Source organism: Phocoena phocoena, chromosome 9 (assembly GCF_963924675.1).
Source record: "Phocoena phocoena chromosome 9, mPhoPho1.1, whole genome shotgun sequence".
Taxonomy (NCBI): Eukaryota; Metazoa; Chordata; class Mammalia; order Artiodactyla; family Phocoenidae; genus Phocoena; species Phocoena phocoena.
The window spans coordinates 94,342,244-94,366,921 of record NC_089227.1 but is presented as its reverse complement, the minus strand read 5'-3'; positions in this window follow the sequence as shown (position 1 = coordinate 94,366,921).

The window sequence follows — 24,678 nt, the reverse complement described above, 5'->3', positions numbered from 1 at the left end:
AGAAGGCTCAGACTGCCAACCCCAGAGAAGTCACGATCCCTTTGCCCAGTCTTCAGATTGGACCCGGCTCTCAGACCCAGAGTCATCAGATGTAAGAACCTGAGGCACCAGAAGTAGGGCCCTGTGATGCCACGACAAGTATTTGGACTGGCCAGAAAGTTTGTTCGGGGTTTTCTGTACCGTCCCCTGGAAAAACCCGAACGAACTTTTTGGCCAGCCCAATATATCCAGTGGGATTTCCCAGACTTGCTCCAAAAGCCTGCAGCCATTTACTTGAGTAACCATCACTGGAGAAAGGGGGATACTCGTATATTTTAAGAGCTATGGTATGTAGTATGTGAGTTGAAGCTTGTACTCAGGATCTAAAACACCATCCATGCTCCCCTTATTAGGGGAACTTGTGGGATCCAGGTAATTAATGTCGTGTGGAACCAGATCCATCTCACGGTGGTTCCGCTGGATCCATGTATTTTTAACTTTCTCTCTGCTTTTTCTCCTCTCTTTTCTTCTGCATTTTCCCTCTTTCCCTCTCCTCCTTTCCTCTCCTCTTCCACTTTTCCAGGTTCCTCTCACCACCCCTGCCCCCTGTCTCTTACACACACACATACACACACAGTACAAATGAACACTCATTCCGCATCCGGCACTGTGCTAGACACCGAGAACTCAGAGATGAAATCCAGTCTCTTCCGTCAGATCGCTCGCAGTGCAGAAAGGGAGGGAGGTGGGTTGGTGGGCAGCACGTTGTAATAGGGTCCCCCAGAGAGTTGTGTTCAGGGGGTGTGGCAGTACGGAGGGGGAACCTCCGACTCAGCCAGGAGGGGACGAATAAAGGGATGCTTCTCAGAGCAATCATGTCTGACTTCATTCTTTTTTTTGTTTTTTGTCTTTGTTTTGCGGTACGCGGGCCTCTCACTGTTGTGGCCTCTCCCATTGCGGAGCACAGGCTCCGGACGCGCAGGCTCAGCGGCCGTGGCTCACGGACCCAGCCGCTCCGCGGCATGTGGGATCCTCCCGGACCGGGGCACGAACCCGTGTCCCCTGCATCGGCAGGCGGACTCTCAACCACTGCGCCACCAGGGGAAGCCCTGACTTCATTCTTGAAAGAAAAGTGAGCGTTATCAGGCAGAAAATGAGGAATCCTCTGTGTACTTATGCTCATGTTCTAATGGCACCTGACTTATTTCAAGTTTAATCTCTTGGCATGTATTTCTAGTTTTGTAAATAGACATTTCATGGAAGATGCTGTTGGTTTTCAACCAGCCATGAGAACACTGAGAAAGGCATCTTTTAGCAGGGACTTCCCCCTCAGGAGTTTGGATTCTAGAAAAGAACTGGCTTCTACCAGATTATTTTATTTCACTCTCACAGATGACCTGCCTTCTTGAAGCCTCCCAGAATACTCCATGATTTGAGCAGAAAACTACTGTGGTTAGAGAAGCCAGAAATGCGGAAGAGTAGCTTCCCAGTAGCCTGGATTCTTTCTCCTGAATTCAATCTTGCCTTTGGAAGATGACTAATGGAAAAACATGGAATTTGTAACCAAACGTAGGCTCAAGTCTTTGCTCTACCAGCTGAGTTGTATGATTCTAGGGCAGTTATCCAACCTCTCTATTATGGGGTCAGACTCTTAGAGAAAATTAAAAATACAATATACGAAGGAAGAAGACCATACCAGATCCTCAATGTCAGAGGTGGAACGGCTGTCTGAGATCAGCTCCACTTTCCTTTTACATAAGTCATTGTCCAAATTTACATGGCTGGTCAGCGTCCACGATAGAAATTAAACCTGGGTCTTCTGAGCTGCAAGGCACAAGGTAGACTGGGAACAAACGTTGCAGGGGAGAGAAAGTCCCTACTTAGTAGGCAAGTTCATGGTAACAAACACTGTAAATTGATGAGGTTGCTAAGGGAACCAGTAGAAAACAGCCAAGATTCATGTTCAAATCCTGAAAAGAATTTTCCAGGGAACAGATGTGTAGCTACAGTATGAAAGAAAGAAAAACAAATGGATGAATGGTGATAGATGAAGGGATCTACTGATTAATCTGTAGACAGGAGTAGAGACTCAAAGCAAGATGGCTCCTCTCTCAGATCACAGGCCAGACGTGATGGGAGCAGGAGGTTGGGGTCCCTGGTGCAGAGATAATGTCTACTTGACAAGCCTGGGGACAGCTGTTCTGTCCCTAAGTGTGGCAAAATCTGTTTCTTTATAAGCAGGAGGCTCAAGGGCCAAGCCATGTTAAAAGAAAAGGGAACCAGACCAAAAATTTTGCTGCAGTGATTTGGGGGCCTCTGAAGGAAGGGAGATGGTGGTGATGGTGAGCAGTGCTTCTAGAATGTTGTGTGTGTGTGTGTGTGTGTGTGTGTGAGAGAGAGAGAGAGAGAGAGAGAGAGAGACAGAGTGTAAGCTCTCTGGATAGACTTCATTGAATTATGGAATGAATTATCCAGATAAGCATTTTGAAAGAAGTTGGGGTATAGGAGTAATGGGTTAGAAATTTAGAGACATTAAAAAAAATTAGAAAAAGGTTGACTCTGTTTAATCTCTTATTTATATGTAGATTACAATTACAGTTCTTTGTCTTGAATCAAAATTATGGGTGGGTGTAAATTTGAATAGGAAATTGCAGGGTCAAGGAAGATGGGGAGAGACCTGATAGTGACTAGATATCAACATCACTTAAGACCATGAAATGTGTAGAGGGAAAGAGACAGAAGGGGACTTGATGACCCAGTAAAGAGGGAAGTACTTAATATTAGAAAGGATGATTCCATTTAGAACAGAATGAGACTAGACTGGAGGAAGCAAAAGCGGGGCTTGGGGTGAGAAGCTGAGGCTGGGGCTGGTGCAGCTGGGAAGAATTTACGCAGACAATATTCAGCTCAGACAGCTAGCTCAGTCGGCTGACAAAAGAAGAGAAAATCCAGGGATCCCATAGGGAAGGTTGAAGAATGTCTCTAAATACCACAGATAGAGCAAAACTGCTTAAAAGTGAAAGTTTTAACAATAAATACCACCGTTACTGAGAACTACCTCCAGACCCCATGCTGGTGATATTGCATACGTTATTTCTTTTCTTTTTTGCGGTACGCGGTCCCCTCACTGTTGTGGCCTCTCCCGTTTGCGGAGCACAGGCTCCGGACGCGCAGGCTCAGCGGCCCTGGCTCACGGGCCCAGCCGCTCCGCAGCACGTGGGATCTTCCCGGACCGGGGCACGAACCCACGTCCGCTGCATCGGCAGGCGGACTCTCAACCACAGCGCCACCAGGGAAGCCCGCGTACGTTATTTCTAATCCTCACAACAACCTTGCTTAAAAAAAAAAGTTATTATTACCATTTTACAAATAAAGATTATGAAACCCATAGAGGTTAAGAAACACAGCTTGTGACAGAAGTTGTGTTTGAACTCAGGTCCAATGCCAAGGCACCGCCACAGTGCTTCCCACCCATCATTATTGCAAGGTGCTCGCAAATGTGTGTGTGCACCAAGCTTGCCAACACACCGAACAAATAATATGGCTGTGTTGAATGCCTGGAGTGGATGCTCTGATAAATGCCCACCCACTGAAAAACATTGCTGATTTTGCCTTTTTGTACTGTACGACTTTTCTCAACTAGGGACATTAAAATGATCCACTTTATAACTTTTAGTGTCAAGTAGGGGATTTTCATGATTTTTTTTTTTTTTTTTACCATTTCAAAGGGAGTCCTTTTGCATAATGACTGCATCTGCCTTTCCCAAGCCTGTCATGTCCTGCTTCACGTTAACCCAGGTTGTATATAATTTGCAGGCCAATAACATACACAGAGCAATCACCCGTGTCAGTGTGCAAAAAGGCGTTGTATTCTTAATACAGATGTGTGACTATGAGGTACATGAGAAACACATTATGGAATGAATGAGAAAGAAAGGCAAATGATCTCAGTCTGGGATTCTTAACTAGAATCTAATAGTGACCGGAGGTGATATGAGACGTCTTTGGCTTGAGATAGTGTCTGCTTGACTCTAGGTATCTTCATTACATTTATCTCATTTTTCCCAAGTTAATTAACGTTAACTTACTTTTGTTACTTCCTACCCTCCAAAGAACCAGAAACTTCAGAGATCAAGATACTAAGAATCGCAGGTGTGTACCTTCTCAGAAATGTGTATACACCCCCACCTAGTGGCATCTCTGAATAATGCATCGGCGGTACTGATCTCTCAGATCTCCCAGGCGATGATCTGCAAAGTGGGTTGGTTCCAGGGATGATGTCACAGGGAAAAGAGAGAACCCTTTTCTGGAGTGGGGAAGGGAGGGAAAAAAAAAAGGGAAAATTTAGGAACAATGTTTTGAAAATAAAATACTAGATATTTCTGACATAAATTGGATTTTCAGAAATTGAGGGAGACTCATGAGCAGAGAGACTCACTACCTGAGAAGAACGGTTTATTTCCATGAACAGGAAAACACAATGTAACGAGTTTTCTTTCTTTTTTTTTTTTTTTTTTTTTGCGATACACGGGCCTCTCACTGTTGTGGCCTCTCCCGTTGCGGCGCACAGGCTCCGGACGCACAAGCTCAGCAGCCATGGCTCATGGGCCCAGCCGCTCTGCGGCATGCGGGATCCTCCCGGACCGGGGCACGAACCCGCGTCCCCCTGCATCGGCAGGCGGACCCCCAACCACCGCGCCACCAGGGAAGCCCCTGTAACGAGTTTTTAAGAGCTGGATTGAACTATGGTCTTAACAAAGTAGAATAACTGAAGGAGGTCCAATACTGTATTGATTCCCTCCAGATGAGCCGAGGAACTGGGGACACGTGTTGGTGAAATGGTTACAACTGTAAAACCCAGGGGGCTGTGTCTGGGAAAACCAGATTCTCATATACATATTTAACTGGGTCGATTGGAAACATGTGGAGATTGTGGGGAGTAGACATTAGACGGTTTTTACTGAATATGTTGCCCCATGCTAAGGATGAGGAAAACGGAGTTACAGGGATTCTGAACTACTTGCCCACCCTCTCCTAAGTGCTCAAAGGCCAAGGTGGAATTCAAATCCAGGTCTGTAATTCCAGATCCTGTTCTCTCCACCACGTCATGTTGCGTTTCTTTGAACCATATGCGTTTAAAATATAATTTTAATGTTTATTTTAAATTGTACTTCTTTGTTGAATTATTGATAAGCTCAGATGGTATAAAGTTCAAAAAGTCTAGAAGTGTAAGAGCAAGTGAAAATCAAATGAAAACAAAAAGGGCAAGTGAAAGCAATCTCTCTCCTACTCCAGCCTTCACTTCTCCCTCCTAAGGCATTCCTCTCTTGCCAGAATCTTGTATATCTTTCCAGAGTATTTTATCCATATGTATAATTAAGAAATGGTAACATCAAAATGATGGAGTCTTCAACATTATAACAAATTTTATGATTAATGCAGAAAGTCACAAGAGGTTAATTAATGTAAGCCTCAAAATGAAAATTCCCTTGCCTGCTCCAATAGACTTTCAAATTCAATCAAAATTAAGTATAGAGAATTTTAAAAATAAAATGTTAATTCACCGTTCATTCACTTGAATAGTTTTGAGTGACGACTAACGTAAGTCCTTAAAGTGATGGTTTAATTTCTCTCCAAAGCTTATACGCATTCCCAAAACCCTCTTGCAGATCTTCCAAATACCCAGAGTCTGTCTCCCTTCCCTTTCTTTTATTAAAAATATTCTTCTTATTCAAATCCTTTTCTTGGTTATTAGATTGACCCTTAGCCAATCAAGTTGATTTTGGCGAGTGACACTCTCCTCAAAGAGTCTGTGCCGAAAATGCCAGTTTGGACTCTATTTCTGGATATGTTATGAGTAAGCTAGTTGGTCATTTCTCTAACCAGATGTCTTAATGTTTTCAAAATGCTTTAAAACTCTTTTCCCACATGTTGTTTTGTCAGGATGGGTCCAGTTTTCACATGCAGAGTGAATCAGATCAACTGCACTCAGTTTTACAGTACATTTTTGCAGGCTCTCCCATTTTTAGCCAAGTCACAGCTGAGCTTCCCTTGCAGCTAATTAGTACTTGTTCTCAAATTGGGCAGTTCTAACCCAAGCCAGGAGATGAGATGCAATTTGCTTCCCCTCTCCTCTCCTAAAATTAACTAAATGTGAGCATTGCTTTGCTTTTCCCTTTGCACCAGGGTTTGGTTCCATCATAAAGAATCTGACAGAACTCACGGTGTTCCAACCAATCTTGCTGTTCTGATTTGAACAAGAGTGGAATACTTCCTTTCTAAATCTCAGCTCTTTGGTTGCCAAGCAACCATTAATTTATGGTAACCAGCTAATACTTAAAATGATACATGACGATTAAATAGAGCAGTATGCTTTTTCATATTCCTGAATGGATGCAGCACTGGCCGGATGGGAATGAGTATGGTTGGTCTTGCAGAATCAAAAACAAACCATAAGGAATGCTTCTTGAGATTAAAAGGTAGTCCTCCTGTTGCTTGCCTCAGCCCTGTAAGTGCGGTCCTAGAGAACACAGCGTATGTGGGGATTATGCAATCCGATGTAACAAAATTGGGGGAGCCCCTGGTACTGGAAGACCCTTGTCCCTCAAGAGGAATGACATGAACTGTGAATAAAATGTAGGGCTCCTCCATATATATAGGTGAATAAAATAACACCTCACAGGATCAGAAGTCCAAGACATCTCTTAGGGTAAATGCCTATGGGAGAGAAAGAGGAGGAATCCTGGGATTGGAAAGGCCCTGCCAACACTTCCACTCACTTGGTTAGGCTGAGTCTTTTAATCCATGCTTTTTAATGTAAGGACGTTTCAAAGTGTGTGTAGCTGATGTATTAAATAAGCTAAATTTAATGGAATAGGAAAAGGAAATGGCTTTCTTTTTTTCCAACCTTTGCTTCCAGCAAGTTCCATCAGATTTCCCTTCCCTTCTTCCGTGTGACATTTAGGGTAGCTCCTGCAATTTTCCAGTCACTTCACTTCTAAAAAGATCTTCATATTGTTCATAAAGACCCATTATCCAGTGTTAAACCATGCATCCCAGTCTATGTTAGAACCTCAGTGTTTCATCTGATTTAAACAGTTTCTTCTCCCCTGGTTGTGTCTGACCTGTGCCTTGGAGCCCTGCAGGTGGAAAACAGGAATGCTTTGCTCTTTCTCTCCTCCTTGCTGGTCTACTTCAATTCTCCATCTCCGCTCTTAGCCTTCTGGTGTCGAGACAGGAAAGAGGAAGTTAGGGGGAAAGGAACTGAAGTCTTTTTACTTGTCTGGAGCTGTTTATTCTTTGCTGAGTTACTATTGCCCTTTGTGGGGCAGGGGTCCAAATGGTATCTTTCTCACTGGGCACATGTGTGGATTCTTTAGGTATCCTGAAAGGACATCTGCATTTCACATGACTTAATGATCCTCTCTGCTTCCTGCACTGCTTGTTCAACTTACAGCTTCTCTGTGCCAGAGTCTCCTCGTGCAAGGAGGTAGCCCTCTTAGACCAGGCACCTTGAAGATATCTCCCACCTTCCATAGTATCTACTTGGCCCCTTTTGCCATATCGATGATAGGAGTGAAGGCTTGCTATCATTGTCATATTTGATGAGGCAAGAGTTCTCCCTGATCTCTCAGACTCTGAGGATAGTTGTTCATTTCTTTTGAAAACTCTGTCACCATGCTGCTCTTTAGTGGCACCAGGGCGGGCCCATGGGGTTTTGCATCCAACCAGGCAGTGGGATAAATAACGGATCATGCCTGCATCTCTAATCTCTGTGGGGTTTTGTCTTGGAGACTGCCTTTACTTGCCTAGGGCATGTGGGACAGGGTGACTATAGAAGTCTACCCTTATGAATTTCTTCCCTCTAGTAACCTCAGTCTTGTCTTTATAGCTTGGATGGATGGTGAAACGAAAGCCAATGGACTGTCATTCCATTTTTCTTTTTGGTCATTCCATTTTTAATAAGTCTTGCCGAATGATATTTGGCATTTCTCCTTTAGATTTTGTGGTACTTAACATCTATTTCCAGAGCTTTGGCCTTTGAAACTCTGTGATAATGAAGTGTCCGTTCAATATGTTATTATGAGGACGATCAGAAAATGAGCAACCTTTCCACAAAAGAAACAAAACTGCAGTATGATAGCTGCCCACCTTGGAGTCCACTGATTTCGCTCAGATGCCTTCGGTTTACATAGGTTGAAAGGCAGATGGGAAGTTTAGAGTTGGGACAAGGTCTGGGATCAGGAGAATGAAGGTATTGAGAGGAAAGCTCTGGTAAGGCAGCAGGACATGTGGCTGGTAGACAGACAGAGGCTACAAAGTTTGGGAAATACTTTATTCCCCATCTCCTGTATTCCCCAGATGCAGGAGAGAAGATGGGGAATAAAGTATTCTTCTACCCTTGCTCCTATCCTTCAAACATGCTCAAGGCTATACACTCTGTGTTAGACTGGGTCCTCCAAGAAGTAGACACCTCACAGGATCAGAAGTCCAAGACATCTATTAGGGTAAATGCCTATGGGAGAGAAAGAGGAGGAATCCTGGGATTGGAAAGCCAAGAAGAGCCATCAGATTGTCATGCAGGTATGGGTATTGTAAAGGAGAGAGAGGGCGGGTGAGAAGGTCGGGTGACAGAGTCTTACACTGCAACACATTCCCAGCAGCGTTCACCAAGGACTTGAGTTGTTCTAGAGCCTAAGTGGCCATCTGAGCTGTCCTGACTATCCCAGGAACAGACCTGCCTCGGTGTCCCTGTCATCCACAGTCATCAGCTGGGAGCAGCAGCCCACGGGAAGCGTGGCCCCAGTGAAGACAAGGGAAGGGTTTCAGAGCACGGTGGCCCATCAGTTACACTCTCGCACTTTGAGACATGAGAGGTGCATTTGCACGGTCACCTCACACCCTGAACAAAGAATGAATGAGCACCCCAATATTCATTGCAGCACTATTTACAACAGCCAGGACATGAAAACAACCTAAATGTCCATCAACGGAGGAATGGATAAAGAAGATGTGGTACATATATACAATGGAATATTACTCAGCCATAAAAAGGAATGAAATTGGGTCAGTTGTAGAGACATGGATGGACCTAGAGACTCATTCAGAATGAAGTAAGTCAGAAAGAGAAAAATATCATTTATTAACGCATATATGTGGAATCTGAAAAAATTGGTGTAGACGACCTTATTTACAGAGCAGAAATAGAGACACAGATGTAGAGAACAAACGTGTGGATACCATGGGAGAAGAGGGGGTGACGGTGGGATGAATTGGGAGATTGGGATTGACATACATACACTATTGATTCTATGTGTAAAATAGATAACTAATGAGAACCTACTGTATAGCACAGGGAACTCTCCTCAGTGCTCTGTGGTGACCTAAATGGGAAGGAAATCCAAAAAAGAGGGGATATATGTATACATATAGCTGATTCATTTAGCTGTACAGTAGAAACTAATACAACATTGTAAAGCAACTATACTCCAATAAAGGTTAAAAAAAAAAGAATGAATGAGTAAATGAATATACTTTCTTTTTTCTGGCTCAACCAGTGTTACTATTCAATCTATTCTTTCCTTCTTGGCCAAGTTTCCTGAAATAGAAGTACACACCCACTGTTATTTCTCCCATACTTTTCATTCATTTCTTCACCCACAGCAAGATGGATCCTGCACTCCACTGCACTGAAACTGCTCCAGCCAAGGCAATCATTGACTTCCAGACTGCCCTAGTTCAAGAGTTGTGTGAGTTTGGAGCTCAGAAATAAATTCAGTCAGGGATGATAGCTGTGGATACAGGAATGTGGGAACAACCAAAAATCTAAGGGAGGAAAGGAGGAGATAAAAATATGAAAGTTTTACAAAAGCAAGGGAAGAAAAGGAAGGAGGCAGAGAAGTTAAAGAAAAGGGGGGAATTTTAAAATAACTTTCAGGATATTGAAAAATCTTTTCAGATAGGCAGCCCAGGAAAATGCAGGAACTTCTTGGGGAAAACATTCAAATCTGCCATCTTCTGACTGATTTCAGATTTACCAGAAGAGGTCAACAAAGACGGTAATACCAGTCTTCACCCTCCTTAGAGGCAAAGTGGTTGGCTAGGAAAGGATGTTTGCCTCTTCACTTAGAGCTTATACAGGTCTTGCATTTAACAGACTACTGTCTTTCTCTGGCCCTCTTCCCAGAGTTTCACAGACGCCTGTGCTCCTGGTGAAAGGATGGATCAGAGGTTACATGTCTCATGAAATGACAGGCCTTCAATTTAAATGTATATACTTCCCCTGTAAGTCAGAGTAAATTAATTAAAGCTTCTGGCATGTTAGCCAATGCAATTAGACAAGAGAAAAAATGCAGGTATAAAATATTTAAAAGGAGAAGAAAAGTTAACCTTAATTTCAAATAATTTGATTGGCTATCTGGAAAACTCAAGAAACTAAAAAACAGTAAGATGACTCAGTGATGTGGCTGGGTACACAATTGATATTCAGAAACAAAATCCTTCACATCCACCAAAAAAAAAAAAAATCCAATTAGAAGACAAGATAAAGGAAAAGGCACTCATTTACAAAAGCAACAATAACAAAGAAATATAACTATTATATAAATTTTATAATTTTTCAAGGTCTACATAAACTTCAAAATGCTCCTGAGAGACATAAGAAGACTTGAACAAATGGAAAGGTGAACTTAATGCAAAAATATCAATTCTCCCCTAAGTTCATCCGTAAGAATTATAAAATTCCAATTAAAAATGGCAGCAGTTTTTGAGAGTGTCCCTCATGGCACAGTGGTTAAGAATCTGCCTGCCAATACAGGGGACACGGGTTTGAGCCCTGGTCTGGGAAGATCCCACATGCCATGGAGCAGCTAAGCCTGTGCGCCACAACTACTGAGCCTGCACTCTAGAGCCCGCGTGCCGCAACTGCTGAAGTCCGCGCACCTAGAGCCCATGCTCTGCAACAAGAGAAGCCACCGCAACGAGAAGCCCGCACACTGCAATGAAGAGTAGCCCCCGCTCGCCGCAACTAGAGAAAGCCTGCGTGCAACAATGAAGACCCAACACAGCCAAAAATAAATAAATTTTAAAAAAATGACAGCAGTTTTTAAACTAGACAGCTGATTAAAATTTTTATGTGGTTATATAAGCAAGGAAAAAATAGCCACAAATATTCAGAAAGAGGAGAATAATGAGGAGGAACTCCACCTGTAAAGCAGAGTATGTAATTATAATTATAACACTCAACTACCATCATTTGAAAAAGGTGGATTATTCAATATATGGTGACACAACTAGGTGGCCATCTAGGAAAAAAAAAATTAGTGAAATCCATTCCTGCGTATGTTACACCAGGTTGAATTTCAAATGGGTCAAAGGTTTAAATGCAAAAAATAAACCATAAACTTAGCATAAGAAATAAAAGAATGTTTATAGGAATGGCCAAGACTTTTCTAAGTGTGACATAAAATGAAGTAAAAAAAAGAAAAGATTGACAAATCTGACTTATTAAGAATTTAAAAAAATATGGTTAGTACCACTCAAAACAAAGTCAATAGACAATGACAAACCAAGAAATATATCTGCAACTCATATCATAGAAGGTTAATTTGCCTAATATATAAAGAACTCCTACAAATCAATAAGAAAAAAACCAGTAATCTAGTAGAAAAAATAGGCACAAGATAAGAACATGCAAGAAAAACCTCATCTTTACTCATAAAGGTGTAATGCAAATTAAAACTACATTGAGATACCGTTTCCACTTATTAAATTGGCAAATATCAAAGTTTTATAACACACTGTGGGAATATAGGTAATGTAAAATGAAATAACCTGCATACAGGACAATTTTGTAATATCTGTCACAGTTAAAAATCTACCCTTGACCTAGCAATTCCTCTTCCAGGAATTGTCATTCACATATTCTGGCATGAGGACATGACGTCTGTATTTGATTATTAAATGCATCATTGGTTGTAAAAGCAATGATTGAAAACAAATATTGATCAGTAGGGAAACAGTAAAATAAACAATGGCACATCCATATGGTGGAATAATCCGGAGCCACTGAAAAAGGAAAAGGAGAAAGAGGGATTCCTCATGTATGGATATGTAATAATCTGCGAGATATATAGCCAGGCATAGGGCATGTGTTTAATATACTGCCATTTGCACAAAAAAGTGTTTGTATGTATTTGCATATATGTGCTTAAAATACTTCTATACATGTGCACTAGAACATTGATAACATTGGCTGCCTGTGAGGGAGAGGGAATCAAGTGGTTGGGGACAGATGGGGAGAAAAATGTTTCAAAATATTTTTTGAATTTTGAACCATGTGAATATATTCTACTTTGATGCTTTAATATTTGAATCTGGTTATATCTTCCTTTGATATTCTGGCACTTAAAAAATGCTGTGTTTGGGATATTCTAGAGTCCTCGTTCTCTGTATGCTAATTTATATGTATAGTAAGATCTTATTCATCCAAAATTTAACTGTAGAATCACCTCCCCTTTCTAGATTCTGGCTGCGATCAGGAAATAGCAAAAATAAGCCACCGAGCAGGCAAAATAGATGTCCAAGTCCACGTACAAAATAAAGTTTAGGCACGTCCCTCACCAGAAATCTGTTAGGATTCCTTCATTCTATTTATTTAACTTATTTCTTGGAGACAGTTATATCAAGCTTGATCACATGATTTACTCATGCAAAGTAGATAGGAAGGGGCAGGGTCTACTGAACGCACCGAGAGTGTGTCAGCTCACATTCTGAGATGCATGTTGGGAGGAAAAAACTCTACAAAGCCAATCCCAGGATTTAAGACAGCAACATATGGGTTCATTCTGTACAGGAACAACCTCAGAGATCATAGTATGACTGTGACCTTCTAATGGTGGTCATGAGGGACCGAATCACATTCAGGTATGCTCAGTAGGATGTGTTGAGACTGGTTTTCATACCTGATGTTTAAATGAAATAGAAAAGCTTTCAATGATAAAGAGTTTAAAACTTAGGCTCTCTGGAAAATAAAATGATAATTATCAGACCGGTGGTGTTTTGGAGTATATTGTTTAAAATGCCTAACTGAAGATGTCATCAAAATGGCAGAATAACCAGTCAGAGATTCCTTTTTCTAATGAACACAAGAGAATTCCAACACAAAGTCTAAACAAATGAAAACATCGATATCTAAAATTCACAGTGGATAGGCAAAAATGAGTCAAGAACAGTATTCTAGCACAATAAAACAGTTGCATAACACATGAGAGCCCAGAAGAAATTCTAACTTCTCTGTAATGGAATGACTTCAAAAATCATGAACAAAATATAAAGAATGGAAATTTGTTAGCAAAGAAATGAGAGGAGTTGTAGCAGTTGTGAAACCAGGGCAGGTTAGAGTAAAAGAAGCAGTAACATAATGATTAACTATCATAGGATAATTAAGAATGTTACTTTGACCCAGCTATCCATTTTTAGGAATTGTTCTTCTAGATATACTTAGACATGGGTGCAGAGATGTATACACAAGGATTTGTGTACCCTTGTTGGAAACATGTTTCCTTTGCTTTGAACTAATGAAACTAGAAGGAACTTAACCACTAACTGAAAAGGGACAGGTTAAATAAATTATGTTTTATCTACACAATAAAATTCTATGTAGTCATTAAACAGGGAATACTATATGTACTGATGTATAAAATTGAGCACTTTAAAATAAAAAGGCAAGTTGCAGAATATTATGTAAAGCATTATTATGTTAAAAATATTTTCTCTGTGTGTGTGTGTATCCTTGTACTTGTGTGTTAGGATATGAATGGGAAAAAGGCTTAGAAAGATACATACCACACTGTTATAGCAGTTGATTGGAGATTTGGGAGGGATGGGCAACAGGCCGGAAACTTTTACATTTTATGTTGCATATGGCAATATTATTTGATTTTTTAAAATTATTTTTTAAGTGTTTAGAAAGAAGAATGTTGTTAACTCTTAAAAGTCCAACTGATGGCATAGACGAAGAAATTAAACCCAAACTGTAATTGGATTCAGATGAAGTAATAAACAGTAACTGAACTTGAGAATGGTATATAATGATTTGTCTTGCGTTAAAAGGAATTCCTGAATAGGTGGTTTTAAATCAGTAAAAGTTGTTATCATGAATAGGGATTGTTTTGTCTGCCTACAACTCCTCCCTCGTTTTTCTAAGGCAGCACCTCTTTCTCGTGGGAAATACTCCTTTCCCCTTTGCAAACATTTGGCTTAAAGAATATTCAGTTTTCTTTCCAACTCCATGCTCCCCACCACAATATATAGGCCAAAAGGCAGATATCAAACCCCAACTGAACCAATCATATAACCACCACCTCACCCCAATTATAATTGATCATGCAGGTATCTACCTGACTCAGGCAAAACCAATCACAGCTCTTTCTCATCATTTTTCAAACTGGACTTGGAGGAGAAGAGTCATTCCTGCTTTGACGGTGGGAATTAAGGGACATGCATCCTTGGAACAGTAACTACCCCTGTGGAGGAGGCCAGGCTGCAGTAGATCATGGAGCCAATATTAGAAAGAAGCTTTGAAGAGAGATGGAGAGGAAGGTAATCCAGCTATAACAACTGCCCTGCATTCCTTCTTGCCGTCATGTGGGGAAAAAATTCTCCTTTTTGATAAGTTGGTTCAAGTTGGGTTTCTGTTTTTCACAACCAAAAACATACTGGCTAATAGAAAAAAAAAAGATGAACCAACTAATACATTTATTTGCTTCCACCTTCATTTCAATGACAGTGTAAAGATACGTGAATCTAAAAAGGAGCTGATTCATATTCAAAAGATTACAGATTAGGATAAGTATAACTTTTAGAATCTAAATCATAAAATCCTGGCATAGGGCAGTATTTATAAATTCTTAAAGAATATCTATTCCTCCAAAGGCCATTTTTCTAGTTGAGTGATCAATCATTCGAGAAAAAAAAGGTAGAATGAATATTCACAGGTTCAAAGACTAGAGAGAGATTTTCTGTCCACGTCTCATCTCTAAATAAATTTAGAAGTTATTTTCAGCAGCTTACTGTGTGAGAAAACCGTGTTGAAAGAGTTAATTGAAAACTCTGACAACTGCTAGGTGAATATTATGATCAGGATAATGCTGGACTCAAAATATATGAGATCAAAAAGCGGAATGAACGAAACACACATTTAGACACGGCGAAATTAGTGCAAAGCTTCATGTCAGAGAACAGAGTCCAAAGTTCCTGTTTCCAGTGTTTAATATGAATAGAGATAAGAATGTTTTTGTTACTTAACCTTGTAGAATTGAGTTAAATAAAACTATCTTCAATCCATTTTAGAAAATAGTACATATAAATGCTGTCTATGTATAAAAAGGCATAATTGTTAAAGCAAAACAGAATAACAAGTAGGGAACGGAGAAGAACAATTCAGTAGAGTGGATTTCAAACTTAACTACTATTTCTCAAAAAGATAAAATTCACTTCTCAAGAAAAATCTCACGCTATATTTAAAAACAAAGCCAATTTATAAAGTTTAAAAATAGAAGATGAACTAAGACATCACTAAAAAATTTTGGGGAAAGTATAAATGGCATTTCGATATACTAGAAGACAATGGATACATTATTAATCATAATAGTCACTGTATAACAATGAAAATGCACAATAAAAAAAGGACACTTAATTTTACATTCAGTCGAGGTAGCAGTAAAACATGAATGAAAACTTGTTTATTTTTTAATTTAATTGATTAATTTTTGGCTTCATTGGGTCTTTGTTGCTGCATGTGGGCTTTCTTTAGTTGTGGCGAGCAGGGTCTACTGTTCGTTGTGGTGCGCGGGCTTCTCATTGCGGTGGCTTCTCTTGTTGCGGAGCATGGGCTCTAGGCATGCAGGCTTCAGTAGTTGTGGCATGTGGGCTCAGTAGTTGTGGTGCATGGGCTTAGTTACTCTGCAGCATATGGGATCTTCTGGGACCAGGAGATCCTGGACCAGGGATCAAACCTGTACCCCTGCCTTGGCAGGCAGATTCTTAACCACTGCGCCACCAGGAAAGTCCCTGAAAACTTGTTGAAAATGGAGGAAAGTATGGCAGCTGTCAGAACTCTCCTTGCAGCCCTACAAGTCCATGGACTAATTGAGGAGAGCTCCAGCTGCTGGGCTGTGAAATCCATCCCTGTGGGAGGCTATGCCACCCACAGGCTGCTCCCATGGGATCTAAGGCACACCCATCCCTGGAGACAAGGGATTTCTCTGACTGACACTTCAGCTTGAGGACTCCCCAGTGATTTCCCAAGCCTCCTTAGTCTCTGTGGCACCCACCCTATCTCCTTCTTCCCTTCACTCCAGGTCAGACTTGCATTGTGCTCGATGACTCTCCCAGCCTTCTCTGACTCCCTCCCCATATTCTCTCCCAGGCATTTCCCCGATAAACATTTGCCTAGTTAATCTGCTTCTCTGCTAACCCAGACTAACCCAGAGAGAGTGACAAAATAATGCATTTGTGGTGAGAGTGTACAGTATCAGGACGAGAGTGACCTCAGCAAGTTCAGGTAGCAGGCATGCTAGAACCTTCACACGTTAGTTGTGGCAAGAGAAGGAAGCGAGGATTAGATTTAACAGTCTAGTGACTTTCCAAGGTGGGTAGATCCCAGGGGCAAACATGGATTTTGGGGAGGCAGAGTTCAGTACTTTGAGAAGGTCCCAAATAGGGCCTCAAATGCAGGAAGTGTCAGCACCAGGCAGTAACCAGGGACACATAAGTGTGGTTGGCTCGTCTGTTCATGGAGAGCTGAGGGTTCAGGGAACAGAATCAAGCTTCCCAGGGAACAGCAGTGGTTGAGGTGGAGCTGAGATCCAGTCCTAGTGGAGATTACAACCAGAAATGGATACAGAAGTTCCTTGGCACCAGTCATTGTAGAGGTCACAGTAGGAAAGTGTTGACCCAGGAGGCTCATCCAGCCACCACAGATCAGCTGTTAAGGAGCACTCATCACACTCTCATCAAACTCTCGTACTCATAGTACAAAGACCTGTATGTAGTTCTTGTTGGTTAGTATTACCTCAGAGAGTGGTGATTCTTAGGGGTGGGAAAGGCAGGGATGGACAACACCAACATGATAAAATAATAAATGAAAATATTGAAGACTTGGATGATGCAATTATTCAGGCAACTTAAATGCTTATGAAATTAGGTGAGAAAAATGCAAACTATACTTGTATATACTGTCACCCCCCAAAATCATAATTATAAGTCATAGAGGTGTTTTTATTTTTTTATTATTTATTTTTAAACATCTTTATCGGAGTATAATTGCTTTACAATGTTGTGTTAGTTTCTGCTTTATAACAATGTGAATCAGCTATACATATACATATGTTCCCATATCTCTTCCCTCTTACGTCTCCCTCCCACCCTCCCGATGCCACCCCTCTAGGTGGTCACAAATCACTGAGCTGATCTCCCTGTGCTATGCGGCTGCTTCCCACTAGCTATCTATTTTACATTTGGTAGTGTATATATGTCCATGCCACTCTCTCAGTTCGTCCCAGCCCACCCCTCCCCTTCCCACTGTCCTCAAGCCCATTCTCTACGTCTGCATCTTTATTCCTGTCCTGCCCCTAGGTTCTTCAGAACTTTTTTTTTTTTAGGTTCCATATATATGTGTTAGCATACGGTATTTGTTTTTCTCTTTCTGACTTACTTCACTCTGTATGACAGACTCTATATAGAGGTGTTTTTAAAATACCAGCCACCAACCTTCTAACAGCAGGAATTCTGCTAACACATTCTGTAACTATAACCCATTTGAAGAAGAAATGAATAATAAAAATATTAACAAGTTATTTAATTTCTTGGTATATGAAAAATACTTTTTAAAAAATTGGCTTAGGAAAGAAATTAAGAATGCAATAAAAAACTATTTTAAAGTAATAATAAACATTGTTCTGCATATCAAAATGTTTGGGGATGTGGCCAGAACAGTGTTTAGAAGAAAATGTACTCATTTAAATGTCTTTAATAAGAAATTAAAAAAAAAAGATATTAATGAAAAAACTGCTACATTGCAAAATTCTAGAATAGAACAAAGTATTCATTTAAAGCAAAATAGGAAAATAATGTAGAAGTGTAAATGAATAATATGAAAAATAACTGGTATAAATCATTCATAAAATTAAGAGCTGGTTGTTTGAAGAGGAGAAGAAAATTAATAGACCTCTGATAAATGTAATTAAAAAGACATAGAATAATTCTGGTGCATAAAGGGATCTGGATAGATATCCATACATCTCCCGTTGCATCTCTTGGATTATCCGCAACATCTGCCGGTTAAAAACATCGAAGTACACACACATACACACGCACACACAGATGCAAAATCCTGACGTTCCCCCAGTTGATCTTCTTTGCTGGCTTCTTCTCTTTCTGGCCATCAAATATTAGAGAGGCCCGTGCTCTGACCTCTTAGATTGATGCCTAGGTGATGTCCTCTGGTCTCTTGGCTTTAAAGATAGCCTTTTTTTTTTTTAGTTTCTACAACGAACATTTTACTTGTTTTATAACATATCCAACTATCCATCCTTCTACCTATGCAACAATCCATTTTCTTTTTGGATGCGTTTCAGAGCAAATTTTAGACATTTGCATAGTTACCCCCTATATTCTTCAGCAAACTTATCATTATAAAGGTAGTCTTTTTAAATTCAAACTTCCAGTTTGTTATCTCTATCCTTGAACTTTCCGTTGATCTCTAGATGTTTATATTTAGTTTCCTACTCAACATCTCGACTTCAATGCCTAATAAGATTTCTACATGCACCCACCCACGGCTTGTTTCTCCCTCAGTGTTCTTTCCCTTAGGAAATGACACCATGATTCATCAAGCTATTCAGGTATCAAACTTAGGCATTATGCTTGATACGTCTCTCTCTCTCATCTCATCACACATGGAATCCATCAACTCGTCTTGTTGGCACTATCTTAGAATACATCTCGATTTCAACTGCTTCTTACCACCTTCATTGCTATCACTTTAATCTGTATCTTCATCATCTCTTAATCTGGATTTTGCAATGATTCTAACAGTCTCCTGCTTCTGTTCAACACCACCTCCCCCAGGAGACTGGGTGATTCTTTAAAAACTTTCTAGTGTCTTCCCATCACACATAAAGGAAAGTTCAAAGTCTTCCCTCCAGTTGTACAGCTGACTCCTTGACTCCTCTGCTCGAATGCCAGATTACATTATCAAAAATGGAACTTCATCACCACCACCCTCCATCTCTCTCCACCCCCGTTCCTGTTTTATTTTTCCTCACAGTTACAGCTACCTAAAACAGCTATAGCAGTTATAACTACCTAAAACTGCAGCATTTATTTGTGTATTGTTCATGGTCTGCCAGTCTCTCCCTCTGGGTGCCAGAACACTGCACATACCCTTGCCCTGCCCCACCTTTATTACTTTTTTTTTTTTTTAATCTAGAAACAGCAATTTCCCAAAACAGGCAGAAAGGTGGAGTGGAAATCCAGAAGGTAGTGCATGTTCTGAGGCTGTGAGAAGCCCATGTGTCGTGGTCAGAGGCAGGTACAATGAGCACAGTAGTTTCATCGTGCGCTAATGATAAGAGTTTTAACGCAAAATTGAGAACTATGACCTCAGTTGAAAACAGGCGTAATAATGAATACCTGCTAGAGATATAGACAAGGCCTGGAAGTGCTACATGCTATCCATAAATATGAGAATTGGAGTTGAAGGTCCCTGGACTTGGATTTTCTTTCTAGTTGCTGGGTGGTGCTAAGAATGGATACTTTTATTTCTCTGAGTGCATCTTAAGGTATCAGCAAAGCATGCTAGCTTTAATCCACCTTTCAGGGAAGAAGCTTATATCAAAGAAAGAATTAAAGAGTTATGACTTCTCACTACTCCAGGGACAGTGTATGGAAGTGCTGGGAGAGAAGTTTGGGGATAATCTTGACAGTTTGTGAGCCCTCAAGGAAATTGGCTGCCCTTTTAAGTGGATGTCAGGAAGCTCGGGAGTAGTAGCCTGGACAGAGGTCACCCACAGACATCCACAGTCAGGTAGGCTCTGGATCATCTCTTTTCAGGAGAACCACAAGGTGTGGTTCTGACCTCATCAAGAATGGTTGGCCATTCCAGGCTCAGTTAACTCACTAGTCTTTTAAATATAGATTGTAAAAATCCAGTAACACTCTTACATTTCAAACATAGCATTGGCACCAAAAGCTAAACTGCTGTACTAAAATCAAGTTACATCCGCCAGTTCTATATTTATGGACCACAGGCTTTAGAAAATGTAGAGGACAATCTGGAAAGCAAAGTAAGAAAATTTCATTTCAGAATAGCACTTGGTTGGGAGACTCCAGTCCCCAAGAAAGAATTGTCCTGGAGACCCCTTACCAAGATAGTCACGCAAGTAGATCTAGAGCATGGTTGGAGGCAAAATGCACATTTTATTATTGTCATATGATACATCTGAAAACCTTTTTTGTTCAGTTAAGAAGGAAAAACCACCTGGGACTAGACTTACAAGAATCTGGTGTTAGGAATGCAAATGATGGGATGAAGATATTTTTCTCTCTCCACTTTTAACTCCATCTCCTGAATATAAGCTCTATTTCCACATAGGCTTCCTGCAGCTCTACAGCTAAATACCTTCTCCTTTACACTAGGCAGACCTGGATGGTAGTAGAAGGAAGAGAACTTCTAACAAACATGAGTCTTGGGTTTCTTAAAACTGGACCAAAATAGGTCCTATGCCCACTCTTGGACCAATCTTTGGCCAGAAGGATGCCTGGCACTGTTTGATTATAACTGAACTAATTACCTTGATGAGGCATTGGAGAGAGAGAGAGAGAGAGAGAGAGAGAGAGAGAGAGAGAGAGAGAGAGAGAGTGTGTGTGTGTGTGTGTGTGTGTGAAATCATTCTGATTGCCTTACGTCAAATAGTATGGTGGTGGAGTCAGTTTCACCTAAACTGCATTTACCCTGGGATACGAGTAGAATAGGTATTGGGGAATTCATTGGGGTTATTACTGGATCCTAGATTTCAAAAGAGTTTTGTCGTTTTTGTGCTTTTTTGGTTTTCACATTGGCTGTAATGAACATGTATTTTGTAATAAAAAAGAAATAAAAAATAAAATTAGAAATAAAGAGAATCTATAGCAATGGAGAAAGTGTTGAAAGTTTAGTCACACTGAATACAATTGAAAAGGTCAGTGAAATGAATGACTTGTTAATAAAAATACAATATATCAATATTGAATCAAGAAATAAGGAATAAGAAGAACTGAAGGGGACATGAGAAAGTTATCAAAGAGGCACCCTTCCTTCCTTCACCTCCCCTGTTCACCAGAATTTGAAAATTTTCAAAAAGTAAATAATCCCTTTTGGCAAAACATGGTATTATAACTGTGGTGGACATTTGCCATGTTTGTGCTTGACAAGTATGTTTCGAACACCTTCCTGTCTTGGGGGAGTTTCCCATAGTATAAATCCCTCTTTTCCAGGGTAGAACTTGGACCATGCTCTCTCAGACTCTCCTGCAGTCAGGCACAGGCTATGATCTTGACTTTGCCAATCAGAGACACCTGCACCAGATATCGGTTGTAAAGTGAATAATAGGAGAACGTACGGAGTGTGGATCAACTTTGGGCAAATGTAGTGTCAGAGCTTCTGCTGTCTGTTCCCCAGAATCACTCATGGGGGCCACAGGGTCTGGGCAGCAGGAGGGGCACTTTGGCCAGAGCATGATGGGATTCTAGTGTTTTTGCTGCATAGACTCTGGTTCTCTCTCTCTGCCTATCTCAGATATCCAAATATCTTTGAATCGTTTCCCTTTCTGACTACACTGTCTAAAACAGATTCTGTTGCTTGTAATAAAGAAGCAAACTGTTTATTCTCTGGGACAATTTTGGACCTATCTTACAACTTGACAATCATTTTAATGTTAAATTTTATATTTTAAGATACCGAAGATTCACAATCAGTTGTATGAAATAATATTGAGAAATCCATGTACCCTTTACTCAGTTTCCCCCAGTAGTAATGTCTTGCAAAACTATAGTACAATTTCACAGTCAAGATATTGACATTGGTATGACATTGATACAGTCAGCATACAGAACACATCCATCACCACAAGCATCCTTCATGTTCCCCTTTTATAGCTATGCCCACTTCCATTCTACCCCTACCCTCCTTAACCCCTGGCAACCACTAATTTTTTCTTTCCTATAATTTTGGCATGTAAAGTATGTTACATAAATGGAATAATATAGTATATGATCTTTTGGGATTGACTTTTTCTCACTCAGCATAATCCTTTGGAGATTTATCCAGAATGTTTTAGCCATTCTGATATGTAGTAGTGATAGCTCATTTAAGTTTTAATTTGCATTTCTCAAATGACTGATGATGTTGAACATTTTTCAGTGTGTTTATTTGTCATCTTTGTATCCTCTTTGGAGAAATACCCCTCCATGTCTACTGCCCATTTTCTAATTGGCTTGTTTATTTTTATAATGTTGAGTTTTGAGAGGTTTTAAAATACGTATGTGTATATATATATATATACACACACACATATGTATTTTTTTAGATGCTAGTCTTTTGCTAGATATGTGGTTTGCAAATATTTTTTCCCAGTCTGTAGGCTGTCTTTTTTAAAAATTTTTTTAATATAAATTTATTTATTTATGGCTGCATTGGGTCTTCGTTGCTTTGCGTGGGCTTTCTCTAGTTGTGGTGAGCGGGAGCTACTCTTCGTTGAGGTGCCTGGGCTTCTCACTGCAATGGCTTCTCTTGTTTTGCAGCACGGGCTCTAGGCGTGCGGGCTTCAGTAGTTGCAGCGCGTGGGCTCAGTAGTTGTGGCTTGTGGGCTCTAGAGCGCAGGCTCAGTAGTTGTGGCGCACGGGCTTAGTTGCTCCGCGGCATGTGGGATCTTCCCGGGCCAGGGCTCGAACCCATGTCCTCTGAATTGGCAGGCGGATTCTTAACCACTGCACCACCAGGGAAGTCCCTGTAAGCTGTCTTTCCATCGTCTTAACAAGGTTTGTTGAACAGCAAAAATTTTTAATTTTGATGAAGTCAAATTCATTAATTCTTCCTTTTATGGATTGTGCTTTTGATCCGAAGGGCTGAGAACCAGGAGTGCCAGTGTCTAAGGGCAGGAGAAGATCGATGTCCCAGCTCAAGCAAAGACAGCAAATTTGCCCTTCCTCCACCTTTGTGTTCTATTTGGGCATACAGCAGATTAGATGATACCCGCACTCTTTGGTGAGGGTAATCTTTATTTCCCTCCAGCTTCATTAAAATATAATTAACATATAACATTGTGTAAGTTTAAGGTGTACAATGTGATGATTTGATATACATATATAAAAGTGAAATGAGTACCACATAAGGTTAATTAACACAACCCTCACCTCATATAACTATTTTGTTTTGTAGTAAGAATGTTTAAATCTACTCTCAGCAACTTTCAAGTATATAATATCGCATTGTTAGCTATAGTCACCGCGCTGTATATTAGATGCCCCACATTTATTCCTATTATAACTGGAAATTTTTACCCCTTGACCAACATCTCCCCATTTCTCCCACCCCTCGTCACTGGCAACCACCATTCTGATCTCTGTTTCTATTAGTTCAGCTTTTTGTTTAGAATCCACATATAAGTGAAATCATACAGTATTTGTATTTCTTTGACTTACTGCACTTAGCATAATACCATCAAGGTCTGTCCATATTCTCACAAATGGCAGGATTTCCCTATTTTTCATAGCAGTATAGTATTCCATATACATTATACCACATTAATATATATTATATATATAACATGTATAATTATATATGTGTGTATATACATATACATGTGTGTGTATGTACATATATATATATATATATATATATATATATATATATATATATATCACAGTTTCTTTATCCATTCATCCATTGATGGACATTTATGTTGTTTCCATATCTCGGCTCTTGTGAATAATGCTGCAAAAGGACATTGGGGTGCAGGTATCTCTTTGAGATCCTGATTAACATTTCCTTTGGGTATACACCCAGAAATGGGATTGATCTATTTTTAATTTTTTGAGGAACCTCCATACTGTTTTCCATAGTAGCTGTACCAATTTGCATTCCCACTAACAGTGTACAAGGAGTCCCTTTTCTTTACATCCTTGCCAGCACTTTCCTCTTGTCCTTTTGGTAACAGCCATTCTAATGGGTGTGAGGTGATATCTCACTGTGGTTTTGAATTTCATTTCCCCAATGCTTACTGGTGTAGAGCATCTCATGTACCTGTTGTCCTTTTGTATGAATTCTTTGGAAAAATGTCTATTCCATTCCTCTGCCCATTTTTTAATCAAATTATATATTTCCTTGGTATTAAGCCATATGAGTTCCTTATATATATGGCATCTTAACCCCTATCTGATATACGGCTGGAAAACATTTCACCCATTCTGTAGGTTGTCTTTCCTTTTTTTAAAATAATTAATTAATTTGTTTTTGGCTGCGTTGGGTTTTCATTACTGTGCGTGGGCTTTCTCTAGTTGCGACGAGTGGAGACTACTCTTCGTTGTAGTTCTAATAGAATTCTAATAGGCGTGTATTGGTATCTCAGTGTTGTTTTAATTTGCATTTCCCTAATGACA